The 12,318-nt window shown below is 40.9% G+C and overlaps 1 protein-coding gene across 2 annotated transcripts in view; it reads left to right on the top strand.

The window, feature by feature from the left end:
• The window catches only part of RNF144B (ring finger protein 144B), a 185,678-nt gene that overhangs the window by 91,781 nt on the left and 81,579 nt on the right, over positions 1–12,318 (top strand). The gene's annotated exons all lie outside the window — the stretch shown is intronic.

Below are 12,318 nucleotides of genomic sequence, written 5' to 3'. Positions count from 1 at the left end.
AATGAGAAGTCTGAGGGACAGACATTTGCACATATAATTGCACAGAGAAGTCGTTATCTCTTTTGAACAAACTGCAAGGGAAATAGGAGAAATAGCCAAGTTTTACAAATATTTTTCTTCATACGCTAAGTTGTTGAACCAGAATATTTTTGTGATGAAGCCGAGTATGGGTTTTCTGTCCTTGCAGCCCAATATCGATCAGATTTTACAAATAGTTTGAAGAGCTACTTTGTAAATCAGCCCTAATTGATTGTATTGACGTTTGTTTTTTTGCAGAGGAGTCCTCTAAATTTGGGTTGTATTTTGTTTGAAATCGTTTGGGTTGTGTTTTGTTTGAAACCAGTTAGAATTTTTTTTTTAAGTTTACTCATTTATTTTTGTGAGAGAGAGAGAGTGAATGAGAACAGGAGAGGGGCAGAGAAAGAGGGACATAGAGAATTCCAAGCAGGCTCCACGCTGTGAGCTCAGAGCTCCACGTGGGTCTTTAACTCAGGAACCGTGAGATCATGACCTGAGCCAAAACCAAGAGCTGGACACTTAACTGGGTGAGCCACTCAGGTGCTCCTAGAGATTTTTAATCAAAGTACTAGTTAATGAAACAAGCAAAATAAATATTCAGGTTTTGAAGTTTTGCAAATTGCAATTATGGGAAAAAAGGTCGCAAACAGGAAGGTACTAGAATCTATCCTTACAAGGTAGGAACTGAGCCAAGTCAATGATAAGAAGTCAAACACAGGATGCAGGATTTAATTTTGAAATTTTGTAGTGGCACTTGGGATATCTAGAATTGTGGATGGAAAGATCCTTTTGATGCAAATACTATTCTTATAGGATACACTTGTGTTGTTCTCAAGAATTCAAAATAGATTGAATTTTAGAAAGTTTGTGTTTTCAAGGTATCTAACTTTGATGGAACAGTAAAAAGAATCGTAAGTCGATACAATTCATCCTGATGAATTTTTTTTTTTGTATTTCTCAAAGAAAGGTATGACAAAAAATACAGTGTCTTTTAAAATACCGTGGCTTGGGGTGCCTGGGTGGCTCAGTCGGTTGAGCATCCGACTTCAGCTCAGGTCACGATCTCACGGTCCGTGAGTTCGAGCCCCGTGTCAGGCTCTGGGCTGATGGCTCAGAGCCTGGAGCCTGCTTCTGATTCTGTGTCTCCCTCTCTCTCTGCCCCTCCCCCGTTCATGCTCTGTCTCTTTCTGTCTCAAAAATAAGTAAATGTTAAAAAAAAAAATTTAAAATACCGTGGCTTAAATATTTGTATGTCTCAATATAAAAATAAAAATTAAGAATATACTTCATGTAGTAGAGTTTTCTCTGAGCTTACCAGGTATTTGAGCACTGAAGACGAGTTATCTTCTCGATTAAAAATATTATGGTCTACAGAGAGGAATCAATTGAAGGGGTCAATAATTTCAAATATATTAACTATGAAGTGTACCTTTAAAGAAGATTGTAGTAATTTTTTTTAAATAAATGTTTATTCATTACTGAGAGAGTGTGAGTAGGGGAGGAGCAGAGACAGAGGAAGACAGAATCCTAAGCAGGCTTTGCACTGACAGGAGTGAGTCCGACGCAGGGCTTGAACTCATAAACCGTGAGGTCATGACCTGAGCTGAAGTCACTCAGCTGGCTGAGCCACCCAGGTGCCACAAGATTGCAGGAATTTTTATTAAGAAAATAAAAAAAGATTGTATATGAAAATATAACATCTTTCATAAAAATAGCAATGATGCAGTGTTACTAACAAGCTGATTAAAGAACTTGAATATGCACCAAGACTAATTTTCTTTGCCATATTTTTCTTAACGTTATTTATTTTTGAGACAGAGAGAGACAGAGCATGAACAGGGGAGGAGCAGAGAGAGAGGGAGACACAGAATCCGAAACAGGCTCCAGGCTCTGAGCGGTCAGCACAGAGCCCGACGCGGGGCTCGAACTCACGGACCGTGAGATCATGACCTGAGCCGAAGTCGGACGCCTAACCGACCAAGCCGCCCAGGCGCCCCTCTTTGCCGTATTTTAAAAATTAAGATAAATTAATATAAAGAAGTTTAAAAATTGTTTTAAATGCTTGTATTCATAAGCATGCTGTTTTATTTGTTTAAGGTTTTATTTCTGAAAACAGTTTTTTGAATGGAACCATTCTGTCAGCCCGCCGATATAATGAAACCAACTGTTTTGTCCATCACTATATATTTTAAAAGTTATATGATGTCAACTATTTATTAGCGTCTTCTTTCATTCTTACAGTGTCCTGGCTTGAATGAGAAATTCTGTCTTTAAGAGTCAGGTAATTGCACTGTTAACTTAAACTTTTCCAGATCATAGAAAAAGATGTTATCTCCCCAACTCACTTTGTGAAGCCAGCATACCTGTGATATCAGTATAAGACAATACGATGTGATTAAGAAGGTGCTATTCCAGGTTACAAATTTGGTTCTATTTAAGAAAATCCAGCAGCACTGAATCCACTGTATCAAAAATCTAAAAGACAAGTAGTACGAGCATATTAGCTGTTGATGAGAAATCTGCTAAGTAGAATTCAGTATATTCCTAATGTAACTCTTAAGGAGGTATAGAAGGGAACTGTTAGACATAATAAAGATTATTTGTGTAAAACTAACAACGAACTTGATATTGTGAGATGCCAAAACCAATTAAATAAGGATCTAGTTTTGAATGCCTATGACCAGCATTTTTATTTACATCATCTTTAACGTTGTAGGAAATGTGACAAGACAACAAATTATATTGCTGACATGTGTACTGGAATGGAAGAGAGAAAGAAAACACATATTCTTGTTGCTGAGATGACTGTGTCTACACCCCCAAAAGTGAGACCAAATCAGAAACAGAACAGCCACTCTAGTAGGATTAATATGCTACTCAGAGAGATGGCTGGATGAGAGATAAATGTAGAAATTGAAAGCTTTTTTCTAAGTAATGAGTTACACGAAATGGAAAAATCATTCCCTTAAATAATAAAAACATAAAAATATACATAATATATAAATTTCCCACAGTTCAAAAATAGAATAGCTACAGGGGTCTTTTAAAAATTGCATAAAATGATCATAAAGTTTTATATTGATTATACCCTATTGAAAACTAGGAAGAGTATGAAATATAAGAATATTATTAAGTCATGGGGTGCCTGGGTGGCTCAGTCGGTTGGTTAAGCGTCTGACTTTGGCTCAGGCCATGATCTTGTGATCCATGAGTTTGAGCCCTACATCGAGCTCTGTGCTGACAGCTCAGAGCCTGGAGCCTGCTTCGGATTCTGTGTCTGCCACTCTCTCTGCCCCTCCCCTGCTCGTGCCATCTCTCTCTCTCTCTCTCTCAAAAGTAAATAAACATTTAAAAAAAAGGATATTATAAAGTCACTATAATCAAGACAATATTGGCCTAGCAAATGACAAATAGACCACTGGAACAGAATAGATTCAGAGATAGATCATTCAGAATAGATAATTCAAAATACAGAAAACATTATACTTAATATCTGATGCATGTTGCAGTCCAATTCCTTGGAGAAATACTGGATTACTTAATATGTTGTTCTGGTATAGGTAGTTCTCTATCTGGTTAAAGTATAACAGAACTGATACCATTTAAAGATAATTCCTTAATGGATTAAAGACAGATCTAAAAAATGAATCCATAAACATCTCACAGGGATATCTAGGGAAGCACACATGTATAACCTAAAGCATGGGAAACCTTAATTTATTACATTATACATTAATTTTTTTTTTTTTTTTTTTTTTTTTTTTATTTATTTTTGGGACAGAGAGAGACAGAGCATGAACGGGGGAGGGGCAGAGAGAGAGGGAGACACAGAATCAGAAACAGGCTCCAGGCTCCGAGCCATCAGCCCAGAGCCCGACGCGGGGCTCGAACTCACGGACCGCGAGATCGTGACCTGACTGAAGTCGGACGCCTAACCGACTGCGCCACCCAGGCGCCCCACATTATACATTAATTTAATGTGTTTAATTTATTAATACATTAATTTAATTAACTAATATTAGGTATAATATATAAAGAATTCTTCAACTCAGCACCAAAAAAACGGGCAGAGGACCTGAGTAGACATGTTTCCAAAGAAGACATCCAGATTCTCAACATCGCTCATCAGGGAAATGCAAATCAAAACCACGACAAGGTCATGAGATCTCAGATTCATCACATCGGTCAGAATGGCTGGTATCGAAAAGACAAGAAGTAACAAGCGTTGGCGAGGATGTCGTGAAAAGGGAACCCTTGTGCCCTGTTGATGGGAATGTAAATTGGTGCAGCCACTGTGGAAAATAGTATTGAGGTTCCTCAAAAAATTAAAAATAGAAATATCATGCAACCCAGTAATCCCACTTCTGGATGTTCACCTGAAGAAAATAAAAACATTAATTTGAAAAGATATGCACCCCTGTGTTTACTGCACCATTGTTTATAATAGCCAATATACAGAAGCAACCTAAGTGTCCATTGATAGATGAATGGATACAGCAGATGTGGTGTATACACACAATGGAATATCACTCAGCCGTAAAAAAGAACAGAATCTTGCCATCTGCAATGACATGGATAGATCTAGAGAGCACAATGGTAAGTGACATGAGTCAGACAGAGAAAGACAAATACCATATGATTTCGCTTAGGTATGAAATCTAAAAAACAAAACAAATGAACAGATGAAACACTCAGACTCTTTTTTTTTTTTTTTTTTTAATTTTTTTTTCAACGTTTTTAATTTATTTTTGGGACAGAGAGAGACAGAGCATGAACGGGGGAGAGGCAGAGAGAGAGAGAGGGAGACACAGAATCGGAAACAGGCTCCAGGCTCCGAGCCATCAGCCCAGAGCCTGACGCGGGGCTCGAACTCACGGACCGCGAGATCGTGACCTGGCTGAAGTCGGACACTTAACCGACTGCGCCACCCAGGCGCCCCGAAACACTCAGACTCTTAAATACACAGAACAACGGGGTGGTTGCCAGAGGGGAGGGCGGTAGGTGAGGATGGGCAAAGTAGGCGAAGGGGATTAAGAGCTACAAACTCCCAGTTGCAAAGTAAAGAAGTCACAGGGATGAACATAGTCAATTATACTGTAATAACATTATACTGTAATATGGTAACTGAGGGTAACTGCACTCACTGTGGTGAGCGTTTTGTAGATACACTTGTCAGATCGCTGTGCTGTGCACCTGAAACTAATATGTGCCAACCGTACTTCAATTAATTAAAAAAAAACCCTGAGAACCCCAGAAGCTAGTTAAGAAAAAAGAGGTGCATATCCGAATATGTACAATCAAAAAGCATTTGTTTTCAATATATGAAGTTTATTGTCAAATTGGTTTCCATACAACACCCAGTGCTCATCCCAACAGGTGCCCTCCTCACTACCCATCCCCCACCCTCCCCTCCCCTCCCCTCCCCTCCCCTCCCCTCCCCTCCCCTCCCCTCCTTCCCACCCCCCATCAACCCTCAGTTTGTTCTCAGTTTTTTTTTTTTTTAAATGTTTTTTATTTATTTTTGGGACAGACAGAGACAGAGCATGAACGGGGGAGGGGCAGAGAGAGAGGGAGACACAGAATCGGAAACAGGCTCCGGGCTCCGAGCCATCAGCCCAGAGCCCGACGCGGGGCTCGAACTCACGGACCGCGAGATCGTGACCTGGCTGAAGTCGGACGCTTAACCGACTGCGCCACCCAGGCGCCCCATGTTCTCAGTTTTTAAGAGTCTCTTATGCTTTGGCTCTCTTCAAAAAGCATTTTTACAGAAGTAGCAACATAAAATAAGTCAACACATCAGCTTTGTTTTTGGAAAAAGTGTTTGTAAAATATATTTCAGGCAAAATCTATAATTTACACCGAGCTCCTACAAACAGGAAAAATATTAACTATTCTAAAGGAAAATGGACAAGGAATATGAATAGACATTTCACAGAACTGAGATAAATGGTGTGTGTGTGTGGGAGAGAGAGAGAGAGAGAGAGAGAGGGAGAGAGCGCATACACAGTGTGATTAAATGAGCACCGAGAAAAATACTTGTAAGACACCATAGTCTGTTAGCTTTAGTACATGGTGAGTGAGGGGCTGATGTGAGTGGAAAGTGAAGGAAAAGATGCTATGGCACACTTCTGACAGACTACTGAGGAAGATAGACAAAGAAATCATTGAGTGCTCCCTAGGTGCCCTAGAGAAATAAAGAGAAAGTGTGTATGTATCTGAACAGAGAGGACTCTGGGCAGTAAATTATTTTCTTCACTGCTGGCCTTACAAGATCGTTAATTACTTGTAACTAGTAATTCCATGAGATCAGTATAGTCCCATACATCAGGCATCACATGAGTCTAAAAATTACTGAGAGGCCCTTGGTAAGAAGCATTTTGCAAAGACCTGCCACATGACCGTGACGATTGCTTATTTAAACTGATCTTCGTGTATTTCATAATCAACGATGCCACTGCAGAGTCCAAGGGGAATGGGAAGGATCCACTTAAGGAACGTGGGTTTGTAAGAAGGATCTCTCAGATTCCATTCTGTTGGCCATGCAAACATTGTTGCACAGAGTCTATGGTTTTTGCTACAATTGTTAGTACCTAGCAGAGTCCTTGAGACACTCCTTCCGCTCCTCCCGCTCCCCCTGAGGATGGTACTATGGCCTGGGCTCTGGGGAGTTATACCCCCTGAAGATATGCTGAGAAAGATCTGGAGAACTTCAGGTGTAAGGTGGTAGGTGTGGAAAGGAAATGGGCTTCCCAAGTGTAGGGGATGTTTTTCTCTTGCGGGATACAGAATAGGAGCCCTCCGCCTCAAGGTACCCACATGTCCCAATCCAGCATTCATCTAGCCATGACTTCTACAACCTTAATTTTGGTTTCTTTGATCTATTGCAGATGATAGTATGTGTTAGTTCAACCTGGCTTCTGGTTCCACTGGAGACTTTATGATTCACCATTTTGTCGGAAGAGGAAAGGGGGCAATGAACTAGTACAGTGGCTGGGATGATGACTTATGCGAACTTTGCTTGGAATTTTTTTTTTTTTTCCATTGACTGATATGTAGGAATTTGGAAGAGATGTTAGTATTAGAAGGATTAATGCAATCTTTGCAAATATGAGGATCCTCAAGGCTATTTCGTCAGACTTTCTAGTGGAGAATCTTTTTTTTTTAAAGTTTATTTATTTATTTTGAGAAAGAGAGAGAGAGAATACCAAACAGGCTCTGTGCTGTCAGCATGGAGCCCGATGCAGAGCTTGATCCCAGGAACTGTGAGATATGACCTGAGCTGAAATCAAGAGTCAGACGCTTAACTGACTGAGCCACCCAGGCGCCCGTCTAGTGCAGAATCTTAAGTCAGGGCTAATTCAGTAATTATTTCTGCAGTTAGGTGATGAACAAGAGAGCTGAATTCCATTTTCTCATTGGCCCATAACCCCAGCTTGCTAGTGGTTGTTGTAGGTGGGATGTTAAGAGTCTTGAACGACTGAATCCTTTGGAGTCTTGCTGTCTGGTTGAGCTCTCCATCTCGAGTCATGATGGGTTCTTGCGTGGCATAATGGCAATGGGATTGAGATTATTCTGGTCAGATTTTTCTTGTTGGGGCTCAGCTGCTTTTGACCTGCTGTGTGAGATGTTGAGATGCTCTTGTATGGATGAAGTAGAACCAAATGACATGTCTTTAGCTTTTTGAAAACTTCTGTTATTAAGTCTGAGGCAATTGGACATCATCCTGGGCGTATCTCTGGAATAGTCTCTATCATATTGTTTTGTAGTGTTCTTAAGTCTTACTTCGTATTGTGTCTCACTCTTAGTTCTGTGCTCAATACTTTCAGTAAATGTTGATTGAATGTATAAATGAGCACCATTAGATGCGCCAGAAAAATGCAAATAAAATTATAGCTGTTCGGGAAGGAGAAATGGCCAAATTGTCAGCAGCAGGACACCATGACCTTTGCCTTAAATGTTTTCCTGTGGACAGAATTGCACTTTATTGCAGAAGCTGGTTTCTCAATACTTGTGTTCTTTCATCTGACTTTTTGAAACTGAACAAATCTTTTCCTTTAATTTAGGTTTTAAAAAAAAATTTTTTTTTAATGTTTATTTACTTCTGAGACAGTGAGAGAGCATGAATGGGGGAGGGTCAGAGAGAGAGGGAGACACAGAATCCAAAGCAGGCTCCAGGCTGTCAGCACAGAGCCTGACATGGGGCTCGAACCCACGAGCCATGAGATCATGACCTGAGCTGAAGTCGGACACTTAACCGACTGAGCCACCCAGGCGCCCCTAATTTAGGTTTTAACACAGGATGTAATTAAGGTATGTCACATCTAAGGTATGTGTTACTAATTTACCTGCTACGGTGTATCAGAAGAGTAATTTCAGCTGCATAAGTGAATCTTGATTTTTTTTAAATTTTTAAATGTTTATTTATATTTGAGAGAGAAAGAGAGAGACAGAGTGTGAGCAGGAGAGGGGCAGAGAGAGAGAGAGACAGAGACAGAATATGAAGCAGGCTCTAGGCTCTGAGCTGTCAGCATAGAATCCGACGTGGGGCTTGAACTCACCAACTGAGAGATCATGACCTGAGCCAAAGTCTGACGCTCAACCGACTGAGCCACCCAGGCGCCTCGATTTTTCTTTATATTAATTAAAGAAATTTTTGAAAAGAAATTCCATTTGATTCTCTTCTTATGTAGGACCTCAGTGCATTTTATAATATATAATATATATCTATGATATACTACATATAGTATGGTATATATTATTATGTAACATCTTACATGTATGTGTTGAGAAAGCTAGTAATTCTATTTCTGGATATATTTTTGGCCTCATATGTAGGGAGAATATGCTTTGAATTTATTTTGGTTTTGCTTTTATATGACTTCAGGTATATTACAAGCTAATAGATTCCTGTCACAGTTTGGATTACTTACTGTTAATGTGAACATTTTGTTTGCTTTTTCTTTATGGAGGTATGTAATTCAGACTAGGAAATGATTCTCTATTATGAATATCAACAGGACTGCTGTCTCATGTGGACAGGTTGTAATATCGTGTCATTACTGATCAGAAAAAAATATTTTTATAGATTGTAGTGGCTGGGTTTTACTTCTCAAATGTGATATTTATTTTTGTGGTCTAAAAGAAGTAGTTCCTTCTCACCCTTATTTGAGGGCTTTTTTTTTTTTTTTTTTACCTACCCTTTAAATCCTGGTGTTCCTTTGGGTTCTCTTCTGATCCCTTTCTTTTTGCTTCCCATTTTCCTTCCTTAGATGAATAACATTGACCGAGCTCTTATGATGTATCAGGACAGGGCCATGCTGTACAGCTGAACAGGTTGTGTACTGCACAATTCCAGGAAGTGACATTCACTGCCCCCAAGACTTGGGTGGTGTCAGCAGGCATTGTGCTCACTACTTTACAAACCCCTTGTTTACCCTCATAACAACCTAGGAGATGAATATCATCATTCCTCCTTTATAGATGAGAGAGAAAACTGAGTTTGGGGTATGTTAAAACTTGTTTAAGGTTACACAGTAATGAGTGGGCAATGGAGTTTGGATGGGTCCAAAGCCTTTGCTTCCCCACAGCATGCTACCTTTTGTGGGTGATCTCAGCGCTTGGTGAGCTCATCCATACCACCACCTAAATGATGATAATTCCAGATCTCTCTGTTGATGGCCTATGAGACAAATCTTCCAGCATGTACCAGAGGCCCCTCAGATTCTGAGTGATTCAAAGTGCATCATCATTTTCCACATAACTGCTTCTCCTCCATTCCTACTCAGTTGGTGGCACTTGTAACCTGGGCTCCTCTCGCCCCCTCACCCCCACATCCAATCAGGCCCCATCACTTCTCTTTCCCAAATCTCTCTCTGTTCATCCCCTTCCTTTCTGTGCCAGTTGTTACTATGTGGGTTCAGGCCATCGTTCTTACATTCTGACTGCATCTGCTCTGACTTATGACAAGCACCACCTAGCTCCTTGCCCTGTCTGTTGCGTCTGGCTCATTCTTCTCTCTCCACCTTCCCCACTCGGCTGCTTGAAGACACAGCTTTGAGTCCCTTTCTCAGGGAAGCCTTTCTTGATTGTTTTCACCAACCCTTTCCTTTAGCTGAATTGCCCTTCTCTGTGCTCCCATAGAGCATCATTTTATCATTTCACTCATCATGGTACTCTGATCATTGCTTTTCTTGTCTGACTCCTCCCCTGGACTAAGAGCTCTTTGAGGACAGGAACCGATTTGCCTTTGTCTTTCTAGCATCTAGCAGCTTGTCTGGGAGGAGATCAAGAAATGCTCGAGAGAATCAATGAATGCACACTATAGACACATTAGGCAGATCTGAAAGAGTTTTGATTAGTAGAGCTTTGTAATATTGCTTGAAATCAGGAACCGTGATGCCTCCAGCTTTGTTCTTTTTTTTTTTTCAAATTTGCTCAACTGATTAAAAAAAAAATTAATGTTTACTCATTTCTGAGAAAGAGAGAGAGAGCACAAGCAGGGAAGGAACAGAGACAGAGAGACGGACACATAGAATCCCAAGCAGGCCCAACGCGGGGCTCAAACTCACAAACCATGAGATAGTGACCTGAGCTCAAGTCAGAAGCTTTAACTGACTGACCCACCTGGGGCGCCCCCCAGCTTTGTTCTGTCTTAAGACTGCTTTGGGGGTCTTTTGTGGTTCCACCCAAATTTAAGGATTGTAGGTTCTGTTTCTGTGAAAATTGCCATCAGAATTTTGATAGGATTGCACTGAATCTGTAGATTGCTTTGGATAGGATGCACATTCTAACAGTATTTATTCTTCCAGTCCGTGAGCACAGAACATCTTTCCATTCTTTGTGCCTTTAGTTTCTTTCGTCCATCTCTTACAGTTTCAGCGTACAGGGCTTTCGCCTCCTTGCTTACGTTTATTCCTAGGTATGTTATTCCAGATCTGAAAAAGTTGTTCACATAATACTGTAGTGTTCTACATGTTTACTTGGATTAAAATTTTCACGTGATTTTTATAAACCTGCATGGTGAAAATAATCGATGCAGATGTTATTTAACTACGTTTTTTCCCCTTTCTTCTTGCCATTTGGCACAACAGGCAGCATGATTATCGCTTAATGTATGTTTTCATGACAGCAGTCTCTTGCCTTATCCAGTTGACAAAAGATTCTAACTTAACTGCATGATAATTTAAAAAGTGGATTCTGTGTTGAACTTTGGTTTAAGGCGTCAAAGTTTTGTACGGACACCAGTGAATAAACTAACCTCTCAGAAGGAGCTTTGTTTCTCTTCCCCGACTCCAGTCCATCGGCAGTGGTCACTCCTCTAAGGAAACGGCCGGAGGTTGGTTATCTTAGAACCTGAGCTACTCTGCTAAATCTGAGGTTAGACCACATGGGGGTGGTTATTCACAGGCACCTTTTTCACCTAACAGGGATTCAGGTCTCATTCCAGCTCTGCCCGTATCCGGTTCTAGCCAACCACTTAAATCTCCCTGGACATCGGGTTCCTTGCCTTGAAAATTAGGCATTTGGATGAAAGTAGCCAGAACAACTTTTCAATCTCAAACGTTCCCTGATTCTATTACTCTGGGTCCCTCCTCACTTTGTGTTCTCTGTCTTATTTCCCTTGCCTGCCTTCCCTTCTTCCCCTACTAAGGGACTGGTCCAGGCCTGTCCTGCCATCACGCACCTAGATAGCTGTGTTCTTCAACACTTGGATTCGACCTGGAGGTTTTCTTGAACACAGAGGGTTGAGAAGCAGTGTACTTGTGTTGGCTGGCACGGAGCTCACTGCCACTACTTTATTGGCACGCTCAGATCCCTTCCACAAAGGGCGTGTGGGTCCCTTCCTTTTAGGAAGCACATTCCTGACTGCCTTTGTAAAAGCACAGTGAGGTTGAGTCTCGAGTACAAAAAGATTCCTGAATCAGAGCAGCGACATTTCTAAATTGCAGCGGTTAGACAGATTTGGGACTATGATTGTGACCTGGGCTGGGGGTGGGAGTGGGGGCGGGCTGGTTGGCAGGGATAGAACAGATAGATCATCATGTTTTCCACATCACACACAGTAAGTGTCCAAGGTTTTGCAGTGAGGAAGGCACACCATAGCATACCCTACCGTTTCTGGATATTTGTGTCACCTTTTCTTTAACGTCATACAACCTGTTAGGTTACAATGGGCTCCCACATAATTTTTCCGTAAAGCACTTCAAGCAAAATTATAGTCATCAAGGCGTGCCTCTAATTTTAGGAGGTAAACGAAGCCTGTGCTGATTCGATTTGCCTGCGTTCTGACTTCCTCACCAG

This window comes from Neofelis nebulosa, chromosome 6 (assembly GCF_028018385.1).
Source record: "Neofelis nebulosa isolate mNeoNeb1 chromosome 6, mNeoNeb1.pri, whole genome shotgun sequence".
In the NCBI taxonomy this organism is placed as follows: domain Eukaryota; kingdom Metazoa; phylum Chordata; class Mammalia; order Carnivora; family Felidae; genus Neofelis; species Neofelis nebulosa.
Note: the sequence above shows the minus strand (reverse complement) of the source record. Positions and strands in the feature narration are given on the sequence as shown.